Here is a 25,581-nt window from a genome sequence, read left to right on the forward strand (position 1 = left end):
GAGGAGAGCAATTGCCTTGGTGACATTCGTGAGAGGAAATTGAGATGTGAGGAGGGAGATGGCTAGATCCTCACAAGGGGAGCAGACACTGGTAAATGCTGGGGGAGAGGCTCATTCCTCAAGGAGCAAGGAGTACCCCAGAAAATCTTCCCTACTCATGGAGTTGCCCCTGTTAAAAACGTGCTTGCACTCACAGAAAAGTCATGTATTTATTTATAAGCATGTAAGTTATACTACTATCAGTCTTGACCTTTTGATGGCTTTACATTGGTTCGTCTCTTCAGGGATAAAGAGGAATGTCTTTGGAAGCAGTCAGGTACGGTGCAGAGCCAGAGTGAACCCATGCTTTAACTCTGGCTTTATGACTTTGTGCCTTCACTGCATACAAAGCCTACATGGAGAAGTCTGGTTTGCCACTTGCTAATGCTGTATGATTTAAACATGGCAAAGCAATCGATGCTGGCAAAAAAGAGAACAAGCTGGGTCTGAAAGCAAATCAGCTTTCCTAGCACCTTGCCATTCAGGAAAAGAAAAATCCCAGAAGTTGAATAGCAAGAGGTATTTACCTCCTAGCTGAGCTAAAAGAGACCTTTTCTGGGCTGAAGCTACCAAAGATGACATGGGAAGACCACAGCAGCCAGCGGAGAACAAGACACGCAGGATCAGACTTCACTGTTGCGTGTTCACTGAGTTAGTCTTTTAGTGTAAGTCATTAATACTGACCTGCAAGCTAGGATTTCAGCTATCCCCCTTTGAAAATGAGAAATTATGCAAACCATATGATTTTCTATTTATGGGTTTGTCAGAAACAGCTAAACTGTTCTTAGGTACAGAAAATGTGACGGAAAAGCTTCTAGCTTTTCTGCTGTCTTAAAACTCCTTTAGAAATAAGGAAATGAAAAACACACAGAAATCAAGTAACTGAAAAAAATAGCAAGCATTAGAGCTTCTATTTATATAAATGCTTTTGTATATATTTTGATTTATAGGTAACTGCCTAGCTGGTGTTAATTTTAGATCAGCAGTGTTATTCACAAGGCTTTGACAGGGTGTCTAATGTGTTGTATTATTTTTAGTCCAGGATGCGCCAGCAAGTTAATAAGAATACTCTAGGCTTCCCACTCTGGCATGCAGCATCTCTGACTTCAGAGAGGGCTGGGGAGAGGAACAGATGCAAACTGTTTGTCACAGTCTTCTCCAGTCATTATCTCCCTCTCTGACCTTCTGATAGCAGAGCAGCAGGGGAGTCCATCAGGTATGGAGTAGCCTGTTCCTAACAATGTACATCAGCCATGGCTTGCAGAAGGACTTGTGGTGTTGTTTCTTTCAGGGGTGGCCAGAAAGCAATCAGGGGGCTAAGTTAGTACAGGCATGGATACCCAGGAGTGCTTAGGATGGCATCTTTGTGTGGTCCCACCTTGTGCCTCCTAATCAGACCCTGAAAAACAAAGCTCTCTGTGTGGCTCCGTGCTGACAGTCATAATTTCTGGGCAGTACTGAAGCAATGCTCGCCTCTGCTTTGTCCCTGTTCCTGTTTGATAACGCAGGCTGCTGCTTTTACTGGCATTTATCCATCATGTTGTGTCTGGAAACTGGGTCAGAGAAGACTAGCTTTTTGACATGCACTTTATAATCATCAGTCTTCATTGTGAACTGCAAGGTCACACGACTCAGCAGCCTGAGGAGAGGCATAGATGCACTGAACCTCTGCCAGATCAGCTGAAAAAGAGCTCCTATTCATTGCAGATTACATGTTTTGATCTAACTCTGACAGAAAAGCATACCTGTCAGCTCCATGGCAGGCTGATTAGGTTAATTATGTCCTTGCCTATGAGTACAATAATTAGAACTGTCAGTTGTTTAAATGATGATAGAAGAAAGGCAAGATTCAAGGAGAAGCACTGGAGTTTGGAAGTGCTAGCTGTATAGGAGGGAAATCTGTTACGGGCAGTGATTTAATACTTCTCTTCAGGCAACCTCAATTTAAGAATAATGCTGAAGGGAGGGGAAAATTGTGTCCAGTGGGGCTTGTTTTGTTTTGCACTTACAGTAATGAGAATTGAGATGGTCAATGAGTTTGTAAATCAGATTTTTAGGCTGCAAACATAACCATGGCATTGGGGTAACCTTGGAAAGCCTCACTCTTTTCACAGGGAAGGTCTGCAGAATGAGAATAGTGTATATTTTCTCATCCTCTCAACAAAGGTATAAGAAGACATCTTGTGTACTCTTGTAGCTTTGAATTTATCAGAAAACCCTGTGTGCCAAGGTGATAAGTTACAGTAGTAGCATGGTTAGTACTGATGGGAAAGTTGCAAAATGGGAAAAGTGGGAAGCTGAGAGAAACGAAACCAGGAGAGACATATGTAAGGCTAGGTAATACAACTCTGCTCAGTCCTGAGAAGCCTCTTAGGAAGTTTGAGGTTTATGCCTTGTGTTTTTAGCTGAAAATACATTTGCAGGAGACCAGAGAAAGGAACAAAATGACAGCAGGTCTGGAAAACATGACTTGCTAGGAGCAGAGTTGGGTTTACTTTGTTCAAACCAAAGAGAAGACTAGGCAGGAAGAGAGGATGCTCTTAGTAACAGCCTTCCCATGCGCTAGGTAGAAGTGTGATGATTGCTTGAATCCCATGGCAGCTGGGAGAGCGGCAGGAAGAAATCACATTGCATTGCAGCGGGAAAGAGTATGGTGTAATTGGAAAACTTTGTTAAGTGTTATCATTGTCAGATATTAGAGGAGGCTGTCTAAGGGTGTGGGCAAAGTACTGGAAAGTGTTAAGAAGCTGATAGGTAAACATCTGTTTGCATTAATCAGGAAGATATCTAGCCACCTCTTACAGCTCTGTCGGCTTGTGTCTGTCGGGAATTATGATTTAGCCATGTTCAGGTTAACATGCCAGCAGAGCATGTCCTAGAGGAAGTCAGGAAAAAAATAAAAATAAAGATCGAACAGGATGGAGGGAGAAAGATCAGAAGCAGCAAGACAATTTTGGGAACTAGGACTAAGAGAAAAGTTGGAGCTATGGGTAGATTACGTCATCCAAGAAAAAATGCAGAACACCTTGATGAAGGGTCAGAAGTCTCAAAAAAGCAATGCAGAATCCCAGCAAAGACAGCTGTAATAATGGATGGAGAGTAGAAATGAAAAGGCAGGGAGAAAAGTAACGGAGACTGGTCACTTTTTGTAGAAGGAAGCATGACTAACAGCAGAGCTGAGGAAGAAGGAAATGAACAGGCCTGAAGACCTGGCCATGGAGATGTCATTGAAAGCCTCAGTCATGCAAGGACTAAACTACTGTGTCCTGGGGTACAAGAAAGTCTTTATTTTCACCCTGAAACATTAAAATCAGATTTAAAGAATGTAATTCCGTGTATTTATTTAAATGCCCCTGATTTTCTAGCACGCACGTATAGCCACAAAGAAATAATGTAAGCCAAACATTAATTAGAAAAACCTTCCAGAAAACGTTAATGACTTGTCTTTGTGGAACTGAACAGTTTCTCATCAGACTAGCTTTATCAGGGAAATATACTGTTAAAGTGTCTGTGTAACCATAACTGATGTTCAGTTTGATTTGGACATGGTTTGGAGAAGAAGTAACTCACAGATCTGAGATTCTCAGACATTTCCTGATACTGCTTAAGAAAATAGTTACTGTAAAGCACAGAATATTTCCCAAGCATGGCAGTGGTAGAACCCTCATTTTTTACTGAACTAGAGTAGTTTTCTGCTTTTTCTGGGATGCTAGAGGAAGCTCACGGGTTACATCCATCTCAAGGAGAAGTGCCCGAGCCAATACCATTCCCACCGGCAGGGACTGTTGACTGAGCATCTTTACCAATTTAATGAATAGGGTCATTAATAGCAGCGATTCCTTGAGGTAAGGATTGCCTGTGCTGTTTTGTGTTAAGCAGAGGCACTTCCAGCCACCACTGTAAGTGGCGCTGCCTGCCTGCTGCCAGCTGTTAAACGTCAGTTGTTAAGGGAACTTTGCTGCACCTTTTTTTCTATGGGAGAGAGATAAACAGCATTTAAATGACATGGTGTGATGCTCTGCTCTGCGACTATGGTGAAACTCAAGTGGCTTTGGTTGGGGATCTAAAGATGAAAACCAGGGTGTTCTGATAAGCGTGAGGTTTTGCTGTTCAAGCCCTTCCCACGCAGTACTCGTCCCCGGGCCACACACAGGCACCCACCTCCTCTGCTCTTGTTGAGGAATATGGAGACAACTGTGGAGCCTCTGCTTTATAATTAAAAGATGCCTAAGCAATGAAGAAATTAACAGAGACTAAGTCTCCAAATCATTCTCATGCCCTGAAATCAAGTTAGAAAGAGAGTGATGCTGTTTACATTCCTTTCGATGCTACCTAGCTTAAGGGAGCCGGGGATGTCCATGCTACCGCACCAGGAATGGGAAGCGCCACACTGCACATGCTGCAGTTGTGCTAGTGGCTGCCTCACACAGTATTTTATAAACAGTACTTTTTAAAGAAAAAAATCTTTCAGGCTTTGGCACACAAGTAAATTCCCACAGGATTGCAAGTCTCTGCTTCTGGACAGGAAGGACACACGTGCCTCACCCTCCTGCAAGCACGCTGGGGGCAGAGGCGGCTGTGTTTCACAGTGAACAAGAAGATACCTTGCATGTACTGTGGGAAAGGGCTCCACTGCAGGCAGCTCACAGTCGCTGAACATGGTGCTCTGACCAGATCCTGAAGTTAAGGGCTCAATTTCTACAAATCACTCAGCAAGTGGGAAAAAAAAAATATTTCAGCTGCAGCTACAGGAAATCTTGCCTGAACCCTGTAACATCCCTTTTAATTTTATAGATTCTGAAAGCCTGTAAAAGCTCTTACGTTTGGCCCTGCACCAGGCTCTTAAGTCCCCGTTTTGAGACATCTGAATAAAAGCATCATAGCTCTTTCATGACAGCATGAGCAGAGCCGGTGTGGCGGGTGCCAGCTAGGATCGGGGCGGCAGGGCTGCCCGGCTGCAGCAGTCGGGTCCCTACGCTGTACAGTGCAAAAAGCCAAGAACCTGCAGACCTGCTGAACCCTGTAGGCTTTGGGTGTAGTCTTGGTATCATTTATGTGTAAGTTTTCTGTGTAGGGCTGCGGCTTTGGGACTTGCCAGAGGTAACAGACCCGCAGTCAGAGCACCCACTGGTGTGGGGTTCACCCCGAGGGGCTTTGTCTTGCAGATGGTGATTTCAGGGACAACCTCGTGGTATTCTGGAGGTATTGGACACCCAAGCAGGAGACAACATAGGGTCATTTGTTGCCTTGCTCTGGATTTACAAGATAATTGCCGAAGTCAATAAGGTATAATGACCAGTATATTGTGGTTTATGAGCAAAAAAATAACGTAGGGGCAATCTTGTGCTGAGGAAGTAAAGGCTGATGGAATAGCCTTAAGGGCCTTTGAGAATGTGTATTTCATAGCCTGATGAGGATGCCTGCATTTATCTGGTACAACACATGCAATATGCCAATGACATGAATGAAAGAGTCAGGGTTAACTGGAGGCTGGCTAGTAAAAAAAAAAACCAAAACCAACAAGAACCAGAGAAAACATGCAGTAAAACCTCTGATAATAATGACAGGCTTTAGCTGCAAGATGGATATCAAGACCCAGGATTTTAACCCTTCCTAAATTAGAGGCTGTTTGGATACCACGTTATATTTTGGGCATGACTCCATTTATAAATACAAAAAGGTCTTCATGCAACCTGCCAAATTACCCAGATGGATGAAGACAGTTTGGAGGCTTAATAAACGCTTTTTTTGTTTTACAGTCCTACATCTGTTTTAGATAAAGCAGGAACACTGTTTAATAAGATCTTTATATATGCTTCCAGTTCAATATCTCACTATAATCACTTCAGATACTCATATTAGAGAAATTAAACTAGACAAATGGTACAGTGACAAGAGTTGGATGTGAGCAACAACATAAACCAGAGAAGGAGATTCAAGCTGTAGAATGCCTGGATCAACAAACTAATAAAATTTTCTTTTCTTCTCCTCTAACAAAGGCTACATTTTATTAAGCAAGCCCCTTCTGACAGCTGTGTTAATACAGTTAGATATTGTTGCTGAGAAACTAATCAGAGAAATGTCTGGAAATAGGTTAAGTCTCCTCTTTGATTTAAAAGCAGAATGAAGTTGGAAATACAACCATTTAAAAATAGATTGAGCCTCCAAGTTGCGGTTGTGAATAACTCAGAACTCACTCTTTGACTGAAATCTGACAACTCAGCCAGAGTTTTGGCAAGACTGCAAAACCAAAGGTGCTGTGTCTTGTCTGGTCTCACAGTCATTCTTATCTGCATTCAAGATTTCATTGGACTTCTTGGCAAAAAACAGGAGAGGAAGATTTAGGACTGAACCTCGATGGCTATATTCTCGTGTAACTTCCTTTACACCAGTTTACCCCAGAAAAGCATGTGCCTTTTGAAAATTTTACTACATCCTAAACCCAGTAAGGAGTTAGTAAGTCTTTACTTTCAGAACTATTCAAATAGCCAGAGTTTAAAGATCAAAGCAAATATATTTGTTTATGCCTATATTGAATGCACCCCATCTCTGTCTCCGATGACTGAGTTTTGCATGGAAAAAGAGGAGGAGGCAGAGAATTGCCTGTGAGCATCAGAAGAGCTTTACATGGGTAGCAGCAGATGTATGCCTTGCTACCCCAGACGTTGCTGCAGTTTGTTGCTGAAAACATTTTCTCATCGTGCTAATTCCTTCATGGGAGCATACTAGCATGCCGCCAATACCAGTTTGCTGCATTACATGGCTTGATGGAGGCTTTTTGTGAGCGGGGATTGCTGGAGGAAGCTGCTCAGATCCTCCGAGATCCACCCAGGTCAACTTACGGTGGGGAAAACCAATTGTAAACAGCTCCTCCGTGGGCTTCTGAAATCCAGCAGCAGCCCTTGGCTGTGCAGGGCACATTCCCTCCATGACGGCCCTTCCCGGGACGTGGCCCACGCCGGGCAGCTGTGGGTGGGGGTGACGGGAGCCTGGCACAAGTGCCAGGAGCTGTGAGGAAGGGCTGCCATTCACACAGCCCAGTTTGCCCCTGAGCCTTGCTGACACATTTGGCACAGGGTGACAGCGTAGCCTCTGTATCAGTGGGCTCTTTCAGTCAGTGTGCGCTTGGAAAGTCAGCCTGCTTCAGAGAGAGCTGCTTTGCTTGGGGAACTGGCATTCTGGCAGAGGAAACTCCCTCCCTCCCACAGCTATCTGCAGGCTTCACCGTCCTTGCACTGGGCTGGAGATATGTTAGATCACCTGAGTGTTTCTCATGAATGACACATGCAGAAGCAGCGTGGCTGGTCATACATGTGCTTGCATGTGCCCATGCATGTATATGAAACCTAAAATGCATGGAGAAGACCATAGAGTCTGAAATCAAGGATTTAAAAGGTTAAAAAAAAAATAATTAAAACCCAGCAGGAGCTGTGTGGAAGAGCCGAGGCCATTGCAACTACAGCCTGACAGCTTGCAGTCTTTTGCAGGTGGTGCCAGCCCCACTCTGCAATTTTGCCCTCCCCTCTTCTCCTCTCTCATCCCTGGCATCCTGGCCCACGCCCCAGCAGGGCAGGTGCTGCAAGCACAGCCTTGAGACCTGCTGCCAGCAGGTCCTCGGCAGCGGGGAAGAGTGACTGTCAGAAGATGCCTCCGCAGTCCCCGCACCCCTGAGCTATGCTTGGCTGCACGGTTTGCGCGGGGTCCTGCCTGCGGGAGGGGAATGCTCCAGCTCACGGAGACTGTGAGGGCTGTGGGACCAAGCCTCAGCTCCTGTCAGAGGGGGGAAGTCAGCAGAAACCGGCAGTGTTTTGACAGGAGTGTAGTATTCTTGTTCTCCTCTGCAGTAAATGATCCTGTCCAATGAGCGTAATCACTGAAGATCTCCTATTCATTACCAGCAATGGAGGAGTGGCAGCCCCAGCATCTCTGCTCCTCAAGGGCTGTTTTCTGTTATTCTGTGAATCTGCCAGAGTACTGCTTTTATGCATGTGGCATAATATCAAAACAGCCCTTTTTAAAGTCTTTTCATATAGGTTTTACTGATCATAAAACAGATACATTTCTGAAGCGTTGGTCCACGAACAATTTTAGTCTCTATTTCAGACGAGCTACCTTACCTGCTATTATAATTCACTTAGATTCTGTGAGAAAGTAATGAGAGGGTTGTTTGATGAAATCCAGTGCCCGCCATTGTGAGTAAGCAGCAGATGTTTAATGTCCCCTGCTACTGCATTTTAAGGTGTATTTAATAAAACTCCTTAAAGACCAGTCCCCAGACCCTTATCTGCAGATTGACTGTCTGATGCACGGGAGGCCCTTGTATCACGGTTTGCATTCCTCACTGCAATAATGCTGATGATTTAGAGTCTGTGGTCTGGAGAATCTGTTCTCTGCCTTAATCTGGAAGGGAGATGCGGCAGCTCCCTGATCTGACACTGGAGCTGGTAACATGAAACAAACACTCCTGCCTTTGCTCTATTTCTTGTTGTCTGCCATCACTTACCAGGGCCCACTGCTCCAGCTGGATGTCACAAGAGGTAGCTACCTTTCATTCTCCTTCTTTCTAAAAGTGGCCATGACTGAAGAGGATGGAGATGATAGAGACATCTCCCAAGCATATAGAGACAGCACAGAGAAGCCTTGGATCTCTTTTCCAACAGGAGGTGGACTGTTTGCTGGCCAGATGAACTGGTTTAAAGTCTCCACAGGGCTTCAGACTTGTCCCTTCTCCATAACAAATGGCTATATATGCCATGGGGAGGAATATGAAGGGAGCCAGACCCGAGGATGGCTGTTTGAATAGGCAGAGAGCAGAGGCTGGTATCTCAGGAAGCAAAGTCTTGATCACCTCTGATCTCTTTGGAACATCACTAAAGAGAAGAACTATTTCTCATCTGGGTAAATCACTCTTCCTACCTGTAAGTTCCTGGCTGGTTTGAGCTGGCTGCTGTGGTTCTCAGCAGGTGCTGCAGCCCTCGCTGCCCATGGAGGTGGGTTTCCTGTATGTGGTTTTAAATTCTCTGGGAAAATAATTGCATATTGTGAGCATTGCACACAAGTGCACACACAAGCATATCATGAGTATCATGATGTCATGTTCAGGTCATGCAAACTGTTACTGTTACAGTGGATTCTTATTGTATGGTGGACTACAATACATTCATTTTTTCTTACCAAAAAGTCAAGGGAATAAAACATGCTCTCTTTCACTAACAAAGAAGCCAGATGTTCGGTATAATTTTTGAAACATGAGCAAACTCAAAGCCAAATTAAGCAAGTATGTCTGGAAATAGTCTTTTCAAGCTCTGTTTTTCCTCCCTTAAGTCTCTCAGCATGAAAAAATAAGAATCTTGCTGGGTGGTAACACAAAAGTTGATGACTAATTGTAACCTCCTCTCAGGGGTATTTCATTCCTGGGAATCATGTCACACACAGCCCTCAACTGACTGTAAGCGTTACCCATATGCAGTAAAATATTATAAAGATTTCTCCCTACATTCAATGCCTCTTATGATCTAAATAATGGCAATAGCTCAATTCTGCTTCCTTATTTAGAATTTAAGCACCATATTTGACAGATACTGTTGGCTACATTTTCAACATGACAGGCAGAGATTCATGCAGGACATGTTAAACTTACTCATGATGACATTGAACAGGTTATGACTTTGTGTGAACATTTGCTAATTAAATTTTTGAGAAGTGCAGGTGTGTGGTGAACAGTGTGCCTATTTGTATGTGCAAACATGGCAACTGGGCTTCCACTGACACAGAAGTTCTTGAATATAGAGTTTTGTTTAGGCTCAAGGCAAGCACTAATTCCTCAGGATATTGGTTTATGGTTTTTACACAATGAAACCATATCCATCCTTCTAAGTCTAGGAGCCTTTCCAGAAATAAAAGTCAGCTAGATTTTCAGTTTTGGGGATATACAATCAGGTAATCCTTTAAAATGTTTTAGCGTATACCTTTCTTGACTCGAGCATGCATGGCACACTGCAATGTATACAGATGCATGGACATTGCACAACACTGCTGTACAGGAAGATGTTTATTTTAATGTAGAAATAATTTCTTCTTATGAGCTTGGTTTTGTTCTGGTTTAGATTTGTTGGCTTTGTTTATGTCCCTAAAGGATAATGTAGGAACACAAGTAACTTACAGAAGCTTTATAGAATGTAGTCTTTGGAAAGTAGCAGAATGTGTTGCACAATCTACTGCTGTTGAGCATTAACTTCTTAATAATGAAGTCTTTCAAATCAAGCACTACTGACATAATAGCACAGTTTAATCTAGTGGCTTGGCTGAACACAAGATAGGGATCATTTCCTTTATGCCTTTGTTCAATGTGTTAACTTTGATCTCTACGTATGGGCAATTCTCATTACACTACACTTTTCTTAAATATGAACTGAATACATACCTCATGTATATTTTGGGCTCTTCATTGTGTATACCACATAAAAGGACTGTTTAGCTACATATGGATTCTTTTATGCTAAAGGAGATCAGGACAAACTGTGCTTTCCTTTGTTTATCCCAACTGAAATCTTATCAGAGATCAGATTATTTTTCATTAATCTCTGATCCATAATGTATTGCAGCAGAACTAAAAGCCAAGTTCATGTCTTTGCTGGATCTCCATTTGTAAATAAAGTATGGAGGCATTGTCATTTTACAAGCTCCATAACCCTTCTTGACTTGCAGAAATGAAGTGTCTTTTCCAAGTGTTGAAAAACGACGAAGGTTGCAGGTAACATTTACAAGCTGGAATGAAGATTGACCGCTACTGTGGAGTCCCAGTTTTGAGGCACTAAGAATATGCTTTCTCGCCATGTTCATCTTTGCACGGTGCCAAAAGCAGCAGCGATGTCAATACAGCTGTCTCAGCATTTATTCCAGTCGGGCCTGAAAGTCTCAAGCCAGGCACTGAAAATCAGACCATCTGGAAGATGTTAAGCTAAAGCAATTTGAATCTATGGCAGAGAAAAGGAAAAATCTGCTTTTCCAAAGTGACCCCAGACCTGAGTCTGACTAGGCAGGTGTACTGTAGGGAAATTGTGTGTAGTCAGTAACTGATGGCTCTATCCGGTGTCAAGGTAGAGTTTGGGAAGAAGAGGAATTAAGGTCCCATAGGCTGTTTGAGCATTTCAGTTTTTTGGTATTTAACCTGCTTTTCTAATATAACTCTATGTGTAAAAGTTCACAGGGTTCTGGGAAAACAAACTGAAAAAAAAATAATATATAGAAATACTATCATCCAGTAGGGCATTACCGTCACATACTGCCAGAGCAGGTAACATTAAGTCTCACAGCCTTGACGTCTGCCACAGGAGCTGCTGCAGCACTGGTCAGCAGTACTGGTTATCAGTACTGGTTTTCACTCCCTGCCTCAATGCTGGGAATATTTTTGGTGTATAGAACATTTTCACCGTAGCTAGGCCAGCCCAAATCTCCAGACACAATTTTTCATGCCTGGCTGCCAGCGTAACAGGTTCTGGAGGAGAAGCACTCACCAGCTATGCCTTGCCCAGGACTGGCTACGAGCTGGGGGAGTATGGGGAGTTCCCATTCTGGCTCTGGCCCTGGAAATCAGGGGACACGAACACGTGCTGTTCCTTCCCAGTGTCTTCAAAATTCTTCCTTCATCTAGGCAGTTTCTGTATCCAGCCCTTAATTTTGTCACCCAGCTCCCAAGATGGGACTTAGAGACCTGGTATTACTCAGGGAAGCCAGGGTTAAGACCACAAGGAAAAGCTGGTCGAGTTTCACGCCAGACCTTGTATGGTAATGGGCAAAATCTTTGGTAGAAAAAGTGCAGAGACATGTGAGAAGCCACCAAGCATGTGTAAAACTTCAGACTGGAAAGGTCTATAGCTGTGCCAACAAGTCAGAGGCTTCATGCAAAGCACTGTTGCCCTACCTCAGGAAAAATTCAGGCGATGCTCTTTCGACCTTTCCAGAGTTTCCAGAGTTTAAAACTGTCCAGAGGACATCTCAGTTGCAACACAATTATTCACAATTATTTTTCAATATACTCAAAATAGTTTTCCTCAGAATGCAACTTCCAGGAGTGAAAATGGTCCAGGGTGAGGTAAGGTCCGTAACATGGAAAATTACAGCCCAGCATTTGAAGTCTGACAAACCCTTCTGTAACAGAAAAGTAATACCTCTTGCAGGATGAGTCCTGCCAAGTTGTGCAACTGAAATAATGTATCCATGGAAGAGCAAGCAGAGGAGGTGCTGGATGCCCATGGAAGCACCACACTGCCGTTTCGGTGCCCATCACGATGTTCCTCTGGGGAAGCAGGAAGAGATCAGGCAAGCCACCAGAATTCAGCCAGAACTGCAGCGGGGTTAACACACGCTTTCCTTTTCCCTCCCTTTCCCCCCGGAGCCGCAGTACGGGCCCTTCGCGACCAGCAGAGGTCAGGGCCCGCCAGCGCAGCCTCCCGCCGCGGCGCCCGGCCGGGCGGGGGGATGTAGGAGCCACAGCCACTCCACCTGTCAAAAGCCGAGCGCCAGGGGATGCGGCCACCGCCTGTCCCGGGCTGCTGTGTCTTTCCCGGGGGCTGGGAAGGCGTTAGTGCGGGGCTTCCCGCTGAAGGGACCCCGGGGACCGCAGCAGAGCTCGTACAAATAGTGGCACCTCTGCCGCGGGGTACCTCCAAAATCTTTCTGGGCAAGCGAAAGAGGAAGATGAAGTGACTTTTTTGGTGTCATGCAGTAGAGAAGACCTTCGGGAAACCAACCTATTCTTTTGTGTGTCTGAGGGAATCGGAAAGCTTCGTCGTTAATCCTCCAGTAATGCTACATTTGGCTGGCACTACTGAGAACCATCACCAAGTTTTGGTAGACAGGCCTCTGCTCCGAACTTAAATTTCTGAAAAATCTGATGCTATTGCTCTTTTACCCCTTCCCACCATCTGCTTGCTGTTCAGGCATATTCCCTTGTTGCTGCATTCCTCGCACTGGACAGCTGTTTGCTGCAAAATCTCTCACTTCATTTAGCTGTGCTTTGCACTGGACAGGGGGACACAAGCGCTCCCGAGTCCACGAATGTTACACTTATTTAAAAGAAACACAACAATATTCTGGGAAGCTGCTTTCCACATGGAAGGAACATCCTTGTCCTGAATCACCTACTATTCTAAGATACTCCTTCTGATGCCAAAACCCGTTACATTTCAAGTTATTGCTAAACTATTTCTGTTTTGACCTTAGACCAGTTTTGTGCTTTAGGTTAGTCAATCTAATGTAAATAGCTTCTTCAGTGTTTGAAGTTTGTTGGTTCCTAATTTTTTGGTGTTGCCCCTTAGGCAAATAATTTTTAGAACTTTCTTTCTGGTTGCAATTTTATTGAGTACTTATTTATACGTACTCATAAAATAGATCGTAAAATAATAGATATCCAGTTATATAAATTGCACCCTATAATAGCTGTGCTCTCTTCCTAGGTATATATAATATACTCTGATTTAAGCTGCAGACAAGAGTCTTAAAAAGAAGTAGTGTCTTAATTTTTCTGCATTTTTCATATTTCAAATCCCTAATGTACCTGAGAGTAAAGTTATTTAAATAGTTCTTGAAATGCCTGTTTTTCATGCTCAGACTGAGATCCAGTCATATAACCTTAGGAAGTCTTATACAACTTCTGTATACTGGAGAGAAAATAGCGAAGGAGCTTGATCCTCATCTGACTACAGTGGCAGAAAATATTTGATTCCAGCAGGATCCATAATCAAGTACAGAGGCACACTGAGCCCAGCGATCAGAAGTGTCTGCCTGTTGAAACAGTGCATCAAGGGATGCAGGAGGAAAGCAGGCGGTTTTCAAACATCTGTATCTGCCAGGGATAGGCAGGGCACATCACCATGCAGCTCTGGAGCTGATGATCAGCTTGCACCTGTGGGACCCTGCAGGTCCTCAGGGGGAAGCTGGGTGCTGTGACACCCAATGCGGTGGCCCAATGCGGGCCTTCAGATGCGACATAAGCCCAGGCTGTGACTCTGTTCCCAGCGGAAGTCTGGGTGGGAACCGCCAATGGTGAACACGATGAGCAGGAAACAAGAAAGTGTGGAATTAATCAGTTCCAGTGAACTGGCATTTTCTCATCAAAATGTGTTCAGGTGGTCCCATGGAGTGGAGAATGGCTGCCATCCCTAAAACTATATCTCATGCAGCCTGTTTGTTCAGGAAATGAAACTGGATGATGGGTCCTTCCAGTTTACATAAATTCCTGGTGCTTATTTACATTTGTGGCAAGTCTGATGGTTTCTCAACTTCATTAGAAAGCAAGAAGCAGCTCTCCAATGGGTTAATGCTCAAAAATGGGTTAGTTGTGAAAGCAACTCAAAAGCTTAGTTGTGAAAAAATCAGTAAGATTTTGTTTTGAAATTAAGAAGTTAATTACACTTCTTCAGCAGTTGTATCATTTAAATAAGCTTTTAGCACACTTTCTGCATCCAAAGTTAAATGTTAAGGTCAGAGATTTGCTGTTTTGCCCCTTCACTGAAAAAGGAACACATAATTTATTAATAATCCATGCACGTTTTACTGTCAAAAATAGTAAGAAAACCAAGATAAACTGTTTTGGCTTATTTGTTCTGTGTGTGTGAAACAGCTGGATTAATGTGATCAGCTGCTGACTTGAGTTAATGGGATTGAACAGGTTGCTTTAACACAGAACTGCAGCATTTGGGAGGAGAGTATTTCCAGAGGAAAAGACCAGAACTTCTTTTCCAACAAAATCAACACAAGAAGTATATTGTGTTTTAAATAAGGGATCCACAAACTGCTAAGGAGGAAAATATGACTCTGAAGGACCTGCAAGGTATTAAGAGGTTTATATCAAACAGATTTGCCTCTTGGTTTTTGGACTTATTTTTCTTGTTTATTCCAATCTCACTTATTTCTAAGTTTATGTTAGCTAGTGTGAAAGTAATTGGGGTTCTACCACTATCCCAAACAGCAGCATAAACACAAAACTGCACAGCCAAAGTGTCTCATGCATCCACAGAAAGGATCTTGTTGAAGGGCATGGCGGAAGGTGACTAAAGTTGCCTCCAACATTGGGCTGCAAGGCAAGGCAGAAGACATTTCCTCCCATGTTCCCATCCTGCAAGCAAACTGTTTCCCCAGGATGGCCAAATGTGGAAATCCTGAGATGGAGTCTCCTGGGATAGCCACTCTGTAGGCACATGACTTTGGTTTACAGGGGTATGTTGGGGTCCTCCTGAATGGAACTGCAGCAATTCCTTCCATCTCATTTGCAGGGGAATGGCCATCTCAGATTTCATAACACCAGCTATTTGTCCTTCATTTGCACAAGCCCAGCTTGGTGTACTTGAGACTCCATGTTCAGTAACGGCTTAGTTTCCAGGGCTGTCTGCCCTGGGGCTTGGGAGCTGCAGAAGTCCAAATCACAGCTGTAAGGCCACCTGAGCTTCAGTCTGCCATGAACACTCTGGATGCCTTTCTTCAGACTTGCTCACCCATCTAGGTAGCTGCATTCTCTACATGCCAGGATAGGGGCAAGGTGCACTGCAGTTTTGTAGCATTCATGGGCAAAGGAACACCTGATGCTTTCTCTGCTCTTTGCCCTGCTCTGCAGCACCGTTTTTTATGCCAGTCACCAGCTGTTGTGCTTTCAGCGTGTACCACCATCACGGTTTCATCCTGTCTGCTTTCATCTCTTCCGAGCACTTTTCCCATTTTTACTTTAGCCAATACTGACAAGTGTCAGTCCCGTGTGAGTACATTTATGCCTCAGTTGTATCAGTGTCACCAAAGCATCATTAGCATTATGCTGATCACTTCGTAAATCTGAGGCTCGGCTATGTCCTCACTGACACTGATGAAAATTGTTACTTTAAGTATTCATCAGAGTTGCAGTAGTGTAAAACCTGTGCAAAACATGCTGAAGCACAGCCTGTGATTTTACACAGAGCTGTAATAAAGCAATTTCTATGATTTTTCTGCTGTGAGCTCCATTGATATGGTTAAATCTCTCCTGACTGAAAAAAACCTCGGGAAATGCTTTGTGTTTCTAGACCAGCACCTTCAGCACTGGTAGCTGCCTCAGTGCCTGTTGAGTTCAGTAGAAGTGGCAGTGGTGCCTCTGAGCACTGAGCTGCACAGACCCATTGAAACTGCATTTGTTTTCAAATGTCTGTGCTTAGCAGTTGCTGGGCAGTTTGCTCCGAGAAAATACAACCTAGGAGCTGGGTATGAGACATGAGCATCCAAGGTGCTGTTTCTGATAGAGCACACCACTTCTGATGTATCAGTTGTGAATATCTATGAGCTGGGTTGCTATCCAGAGGGGCAACCTGTTCCTCTAGCTGTGGATCCTCGCTCTTTAGTGGTGAGCTGGCTTGATTTCCCTTTAAGGTAACTGGCATTATGGCTCTTTTTATTTTGAGCAGAATTCAAACATCTGTTCCTGACAACCATAATGAAAGTAAAAGCATAATCATATTCATAACCACAAACTGCACTATGAAAAAAATCACATGAAGTTTTCTCTGCAAGGCATTTAGCCCTGATGTTCTGCTTTAACTGCTAAGCTGCTCTTACATATAAAGCTAAGAGCAAGCCCTCTTGTCATGCATTTGTGCACAAACATCCCACATTGCCTCTTGTAACAACAGCCACATTATGCTTCCTTGCACAAAACCAGCTGTCAGTTTAGATTTCCTTAATCCTGTCAGATTCCAACTCAGCCAACTAACAACCATTATCTATGGGAAACCCTTCTGTGAAATAAAGCAATGTCCTTACTGAAATGACATGTCATAAAAATTAGTTTGGTCACCAATCCAATGAAACACTTTGTCTAAGTTTGAAAATTACAGACTTGTGGTATCATATTCTCTGGTGCTATAGATCTCAGAAATGATGAGCAGAACAGCACAGAAACAGCACACAGGACCACATGCTCACTTGCCCTAATCACATAACACACTTAAATGATGCAATTGTGTTTTGCAAGTTGGCTCTATGCAGGCAGCACACACGTATGGGCAATGGCACCGTACTCTTGGGCATAACATTTCCAAACTACATCAATGCAAACAGGGAATGTGAACCATGAGGATTTTGACCTGGCAGAGTTAGGATGGCTCATTCAAAAGCAACCTCCTGCCACCATTGAAAGAGTTAAAGGTCACAATTGTTCCCCAAAAGGACATGGTAATGTTTTTTCTGGGCTCCTCTGGGACAGGCTAAGGAGAAGCCAAAAGAAAGGTGCACACCGCAGAGCTTATTTCTGCCTATGGTAAACAGGAGGCAGAAGGAAACCAGGCCACGTTTTCTGACCAAGGACACAGAACACTATAAGGATCAGATCTATGAGTGACCATGAGCATCATCAGCACAGCGGTCCTCAGCCTTCATAGCCCACAGTGAACTCCGCAAATACCTTGTGCTTCCCCACATACCTGACTCACTGGGCAGGAGGAGGGAGGAAGGCTGGATGAGAGCTCAGCCCCTAAGGAGCGTATCTTGCTAGCTGAGAAAAGGCACCACTCCAAGGTCAAGTCAAATAGTTCAAATCTGTTGCCACTGCCAGGCCCATAAGCACATAACACACTAACAGAAATGGTGGCTTCTTGGGGCATTGACTGGGGGAAGCTGAATATTTTCTCCATTTTTTTCTGTTTTGCCATCGGTTTTGTGCATTTGAAGCACAAATGTACTGCAGAGTTGCTAACCAATGTCAGTTTAAAGCCAGGGGTCAGTTTTCAAAACATCAGTATATTGTCTTAAAAAGAAATTAAAAGCTATGAGATTTTTTTAGTTACATTGTAGATACCGTTAAAAGCAACTAAAGAAATATTTTCTGCCTTTTATCCCTCTACAGCATTAAGTGAGTAATTCATTTTTTCTTTGTAATGAAAGCTGTGACCTTTATCTATTTACGAGATTTGGCATCAGGGGCTTTCAGAAAAAAAATCATGATGAATAATGGGACTCATGATAAAATCCCAAGAGCTGTTAATCCATAAATAATCTGGTAATCCTTTTACATCTTGGTCATCAAAGACAGTAAAAATTTTTAGTGTGTTCAAACATGAATCTCCTCATGACAATTCAAGCCACTTGATAATACATTTGTAAAAGCAAGGGGCCAGGTTTGGGTTTTGGTTCATAAAATAGAGAACAGCCCACAGCTGTGTTATAACCACACAAACAAAAACAGGTATTTCCTTGTTTTGGAGGAATGTCATGGCTTTTTGAAGATGAATTTTATGTGGAAAAGGGAGAAGGGTTAGTACCTTTTCGAATAGATGCACTGAATACCACTTTATAAGATTTCTTTTAAAATTTTGCTTTTCTGGATTAAAATGATGCTCCTTTGTTAACAGTTACTTCCAACCTAATTATTTTGGTTCTATCAAATTCAAACTGCTATTTAGAGAGAAAAAACCCCCTGCTGTGGCCTGTTCCGTGTAGGTTGATGGAGGCCTCTAGGCAATCAAACTAATCAGAGCACTGTCTCAGGGTCAGCTTGATCCCTGCAGAGATCTCTGCAGAGGCTGCAGCTGAGCTCTTCACATCATGCTTGAAAGTTGTGCCCATTTTGTATAAAAGGTGACAGGCACAAGCATGCAAGAATCCAAAGCATGCAAGAAAGGTGTTTTAACAGGACAGAAGCGCAAGCCTGTTTTCAAAACTCAGTATTAAATCACACATAGCAACTGTATTTCTGGGAACAGAAGAATGGACTTCCTCAAAGCATTGTTTCTAGACTGAAAGCAAACAGTAAAAGGATGGTCTTGTGGTAGAATGGTGAAAGAAAAGCTGGAGTTACAAATCTGTTTCCATGACAGACCTCCAGTGTGGTTTTATGGTAGTGTCTTATCTTTCTTTATTCTGCTGCTGAAGAGAGACAGCAGTACACCCTTTCCGGACCCCCTTGTCTGTCCAGTTGATTTAGACATAAGTGGCAGACACCCTCCCCTCCTCAGTGGCGGGGCAGCACCCTGCACAATGAAACCCTAATCTCTGCTGAAGCCCAGCGGCGCTGTGATGGCAACAGTAAGAACGAAGCAGAAAGTGCAGCATTTAAAGGCAGCAGGAGAATGTAGTTAGGCAAGATCACCTCAGACTAAACCCTCTGACTGGCTGACTACCATGGTGGGGGGTGAGCACTATATTATACGTAGTCTGGCTGATGATTTTCAAAGCAGAGATGGCTTTACAAGTCCTACTGCTCATGGACATTGGCAGGGCTCCTGTCAGGGATCATAGCTGAGCCAGAGGTCCTTGCATCCACTCTGACAGATGAAAGATTTCAGATTCCTGTACACAGCTCTGAAAACCTCGCTGTGTGTATGCATTACGACAAAAAGTCCGTTACAGTTGTTAAAGTTCCAAAGTCAAACACTGAAATGCCAAGAAACAGCAACAGAACTGTAATTCAGGCCCCTTCATGTGTGTTATGACAGTGTCTGAGCACTGCTGGTTTGTGGTATAGTCCCCCCCTTGTTTAGTTTAGATAATGGATAGTGGTTGAGTAGTGCTAATTACAACTGCTGCCATGGGAAAGATTTCGGGAAGACTGCATTTACTGCCACTCTATGCTAAGGTCAAGCCTACAACTGTCCTCAAATAAAGGCCCTCCTTGTTAGGAGGATTAAGGAAAGGAGCACAGACCTAGAAGTCCATATGAGTTTGGGGAACTTCCTTGTTGAAAAGTCAGGCATGAAGGGAGAGGCAGTGCTGGATGTGAAAGAAAGAAAAGAGCTCTGATGGCATCCTTCATGGCTGGCCAAAGAAACATGTTGGGAGATTGAGCCAAAAGGGGCAGGTCCCACGATCCCGGAAGACCCACCAGCACTTCTCCTGAAAGTTTGCAATGGGCAGGACAAGAAGAGCAGGAGAGAAGAGATGGTGTTGTGGTGAGGGTGACTTTAATACTGCCCTGGAGAACTGGATTCTGTCCCTGCCCATGCCACAGCATTTTGATTGCTAGGAAAATCACTTAAACCAGGTGGAAGCTCCCGGTAGGTTCTTCCTTCTCTGGTGTCTGTTTCCTGAGACATCTGGGTCTGATTTGCAGGAGGCCGTAGTAGATGCTGCAACAGCTAAAGGCAGTGGAGCTCCCATTGTGTCTGCATGTTAGTGACCCCAACCATGAGAAAGAAATTAGCCTCTTTCTCGTAATGTGGTGACGGTGAATGGCTTCATACTTGCGCATGGAGGTGAGGTTGTGAGCACCACAGCGGGGAGTGAATAAGCCTGTTGTGGGTACTGCAGGGCCACATGCTGTCAGCAGAGAGACAAAGCAGCCATTCATTCCAAGAGCACTGCTCGTCCTGGGCACAGAGCAGGCACAGGGACCTGGTGGGGATTGGACACTTCAGCGCTCCAGTTACATGTGCCTGGCACAGAGACCTGTTACCACTGACTCTGCCTTCTGAGTGCTTTGCTTTGCTATTTGGTTGTTAACAACCTTGTACTTAATAAATTACAAGCTCATTTTCCCAGGATGGTATAAGAAATATGATTTCTTTATGGATGTTTTAGGGCCACCCAATGTAAAGGGGTACCTGGTCCCATACAGAGTGCACAGGATTGGAGTTCAGAGAGTGCAGGTTCATTCCTGGCTCTTGCTCTCATTTCCATGGTCAGATTACATCTCCACAACCTGTCTGTACCTCCGCTTTCCCGCAGCGGGCATGGACCCCAGTATGCACCCAGCATTGTAAAGCTCTTGAACTTGTTTTGAAGTTGCAGGGCCTGTTTTAACAGTCTGCATTAAAATACCTGTCAATTCCTGCACATGTCCTGATGCACTTGACCAGATTGGATTTCCATACTAGGGCTAACTACAACAAGCTTAAAAAGAGCTGGAAGTAGATCTGTGGAGGTGGAATACTACGAAACCCCTTGAAGTTTGAGTTACTTATTCTATGCAAGAAATTTATTTTCTCTGCAAAAACCAAGCAGGTAGTACTGTGCAGAATATGGATGAATGGTCCTTATATGAAGAATATGGATTAAGGATCCTTATAGCTAATCCAGATCAGAAAAAGTGGAACTAGAAAATTTGAAACAAAAAGATGTTGCTTTGTTGTTTGTTGGGTTGTTTTTGGTTGGGTTTTTTTTTGACATAAGGTTTTTGCTTTGAAAGGTTTGTCTAAATACTAGAAAAGGAGGAACACCATAAACAGTAATAAAAAACCTTATTTTCATAGAATTAGAATACAGCAACGTGGGTAGGAACAATGTTAGGCAAATAGTTGTTGATTTTTCTTGTGTTTAAGCCCCTTCAAAGCCCTAAATGGTCTGGTCAGGAGTCAAAATAAATGGCAGTACATGGCAAGCTAGGGGCAAAACTAGCCAGTGGTGTGGGACTGAACTATCCTTCTTCTGCTGACAGAATAGAAATATCCATTTTATGTGGTGGTTTAATAATGACTATTGGTTTATTTTTATCTCTGCAGATAAAGCAGAACTGTGTGTTTTGTTTCCCTTGACATTGATGTGGCGATGTTACACACACCCTGGCTGTACCCTGGTCTCTCACTGATAGGACTTATGGTCACTGGGGTCAGTGTCATCTGTAAATGTGCAGCCTCTTGCTGAGGGAGCATAGGGAATACAACAATATCAAAATTCTGCAAGCAATGAAGAAGCTGAATACTATTTTAAGCAAACATTTCCTGTACACACTTCCGATATTTCTTCCCTTTGTGTTTTCATTTCTCTGAAAGTATTTCATGTGGCCACAGAGGCAATTTTCTTTACTTCATTTACAGTACTTAGCTATTATTTTGCAACACAAACCAGCTGGAAAGTTAGATGAGTAAGATAACTTGAAAGTTTTGCTCTTGTGAGCAACCAGACATAGCTCTCTTTTCCATTTGTGAGTGTAAGTCTCAGCAGAAAATTTCACATACGTTAATTCACTTCAGAAAGATTTCAGCTCAACTTTACGTCTGGTTTTTAACTTTACAGCTCGAGAAAAGGGGAGGGATTTTTTCAGAGCTCAGTGATGTGAAAGGAGAATAACAACTGCAAAGTTTTTTGCTTCTTGATTTGTACTAGAATAGCAAGCAAAAAAGATAACATTAAAATGTCCTATACTGAAGACAGATGATTATGAATGGAAGATGGGTTGGCATCTGGGAAGGGAAATTAATGTCCTCTCAGGGTGATCTTTTCCACATAAAGCTGCAGTTTCATAGCTGTGTAGGTCTTTACTGTACAGATGTTTGCATCATTATTTCTCAGATTCTTGTTTTGGATTGGACCCATGATAGAGGCGATCAGTCTGAGCTAGTCTTAAAAATCTGTAGGTTTGGTTTTAAAATCAGTTCAGGTGAAGAAAAGACCATTTTCTTGAATTCGCTCAGTGGCAGAAGTTTGTGCCATTGTTCACACTGAACATCTTCTGCCACTGAACAGTTTTTTCGATGAATCCCAGGAAGAATACCCAAAACACCTGAGAGCAGGACAGTCTCTTTGGGCTAGCTGAGCTTTCTGAAAGGGCACTCAGATTTGCCTTTCTGTATAACATACCCTACAGGTTCTATAGATGCATATTTTAATTTTATCCAGCTTCTTTGTGGGTTGCTACAGGAACTGCGCTCTTTCATTGAGAACACACCATGGTACAGGAATTCCCTGAGCTAATGGGGACAGACACTGGACTGGATATCAGATGCACTGAGGTCTGTGCTTGGTTGCACTGTGGCTCACTAACCCGTTGCAAAACTTGTAGCCTTTCTTTTTTGCCTCTTTTTCTCATCTTCTATTTGTCTTTAGTTTATTTTAGTCCTATCCTGTCTATGTATCACAGATACTAGAGGAGAAGTCCAGGCTTGCTCAGGGGTTTGGGTAGTTACAAAAAATAAAGATTAACTGGCCATTGTGGCTATTCGGAGACTGTAAGTCTTGTTTAAACCGGAACTGACACACATTTAAATTCAACAGGAGATTCCAGCTCCAACCAAGTTTCCTGTGAATTCTCCCTTGTGCTTCACTCCCATAAATGGGTAGCCTCCCCAGAGAAAACATTTTCCTCTCTCCCTGATGCTTGCTCCTATTTCAGGGGTTCTATATAATGGTATATAAAGCGTTACAAATTTCATTCCCTGGAGCTGATGAGATATCACTTGGGGAGTTAATATGTTCATATTGTGAGGATCAGTCTCAGATATTTTCAAGCCTCCTAACTCTGCTTTTGGCACAGGTGTACAGTGACTCCGTGGAGCATGAGGGGTCTGCAAGCTGGAAGAGGTCCTACACACAGGCATGATCCCAGCTGCTACTGGTATGCAGACACTGCTCACCATGTGCTCACCAGTGCAGGAGAGGAAGCCACTCTTCCTCCAACACAGGCTTTCACTTTCCTTATTTTACAGCATATTCCCTTCCCTGAGTAATCAGCAGAAAGGTAATTTTTTATTCTCTAACCCAGGGACTTAAACACAGAGTGAGCAGAGTTAACTAGCAGGCACGGGCAAGCAGGGGGTTGTGGGGAGAGGTTCAGATGAGCATCACTGCTGTCTGGTGCTGCCTATGGTGATGAGGGTGAGGTGGTAGCAGGGCTGAGCTGCGGTGGTCCCTCCTTTCTCCTGCAGGGCTGTGTAGCTGCATCCCATCCTGCAGGCTGTGCCTGCACTCCAATCTGAAGTTTATGTGCTTAGCTGTTTCCTCAGCTTTGACCCTCCCAGGGAGGCTGGGAGCCACCTCAGCCAGAGCTGAGGACAGCCCAGAGACCTTCCCTAAATTGTCTTGCTGGGACTGAAGACCACTTCCCCAGCCTCTCGCTGGCTGTTCGGTTCCCACTATATGGCCCCAGGCACACTTTATTGCTGGTTCATGGAATCAGGCTCCAGAAATTCACAAAAACAACTTAAAAGCCATGAGATTAAACTCTGGCATTTTTAATTAGCTTTTGGGGTTTCAGCTTTTGCCTTGAAACTACAAGGTCTAAATATTTATCTTAAATATAAGCTACATTTCCCACATAATCATACACAGACACAGGCCAGACACCAGAAAACAGATGTGGGAAACAAACAGAAAAGGAGGGCAGTGTGATTAATGCCAGCCAACAGGCTAACAAGGTTATTAGACCTCTATTTCCCATAATAGTTATCATATTGATGAGACTGTAATCTTATAAAGGTAACTGGAGGTCTGTCTCAGTAGTGGGTGCAAATAATCATATTATATTTACATCCTGCCTGGCCCAACTGGATATGAGGCAGTGCTGGTTGAAAAAGCCATGGCTCTGTATTACCATGCCTCCATGCACGATAACATACACTTGCAGACTGCTGTGCAACACATTGGTTAAAAAAGAAGATTTTTTTTAAAAAGTATCTATATATATAGTTACATATAAGGTCAAATGATAGTATTCTATTTAGACAAGTGAACTAACATGTATTAAAAAGTGGGTTTAAGTTGTCAAATCCTCATACAGCAGAGGAACTGTATGGACAGACCTATGGGGATGGTACCTAGGCCAATGTTACTCAGTACCTTCACCCACAGTCTGAAGAAACAGAAGGCTACAACTAGTAAAATCTGCGAGTGCCTCAAGCATGGGCATTGCAGTAAATAATGAGAGGTACAGATCATGCATGCAGACAAGGCGGATAGACAGGTTAGGTGGGTCCATCTGGGCAATGTGTGCTCTTATATGGCAAAAGGAAGAATTGCTCCAGGGAAGATGAAGAACACAGAAGGAAAGGCACAGCACTGGAAGAGACTTTGGGAAACAGTGGATAATCCACTAAGCATCAGCTCCCAGGACAATGTTATTGCTAAGTCTATGCTACTATGATTCCAGGAACTTTAAAATAAACATTGACCATTACAAGATTCATGACAAAGTCATGAGAGTTGGCTACATTACCAGCCCCCACCCCCACTGGGTTGCCTCTGGTGTCAGGGGCTCCTGTGTGAGTGAGGGATGTGTCTGTGTGATTTCTGCAGAAAGGCTGGTGTGCTCAGTGCGTTTCCCAGGGACTTGTGGCTCCTTCTTTGGGGCTGCTTGCCCTGGAAGGGCAGTGCAAAGGGATGAACCTCTCAGCAGCACTCTGAGCACCCAGCTCTTTGACCTGCTTGCTAATGGAAATGCACTCTGTGACATACATGTTACACAACTGGTGACAGAGAACACTGTAGGACTCATATTTCCATTGTAACCTTTGCTGCGCCTGTCCAGTGGGGTTACTCTCTTTTCAAGGGCTGAAGACAGTGGCGAACAAGCTGTACATATACCCAGGTGATGCATGTTTACCCTGGGACCCTGAAGCAGGGCAAATGGGTGTGATGGGGATACATCACTGCTATAGCAATCTGGAGCTAACTTCATGGCTTGTTAAAAGAGGGTTCGAGTCAGAGCAGCCTTTGTAATGTTTGAGCAGTCTAGGGGGGGGAGATGGATAAAACACACCTTGAACCAGACAATATGAAAAAAGATAACCAGATCTCCAGCTCATACTACAGCTTGCACTCTTGATTCCTCCCTAGGAGCCAGCACTGTCTTTCATGTGAAAATGTTTATGAAACGAC

This window comes from Falco cherrug, chromosome Z (genome assembly GCF_023634085.1).
Source record: "Falco cherrug isolate bFalChe1 chromosome Z, bFalChe1.pri, whole genome shotgun sequence".
Classification (NCBI taxonomy): Eukaryota; Metazoa; Chordata; class Aves; order Falconiformes; family Falconidae; genus Falco; species Falco cherrug.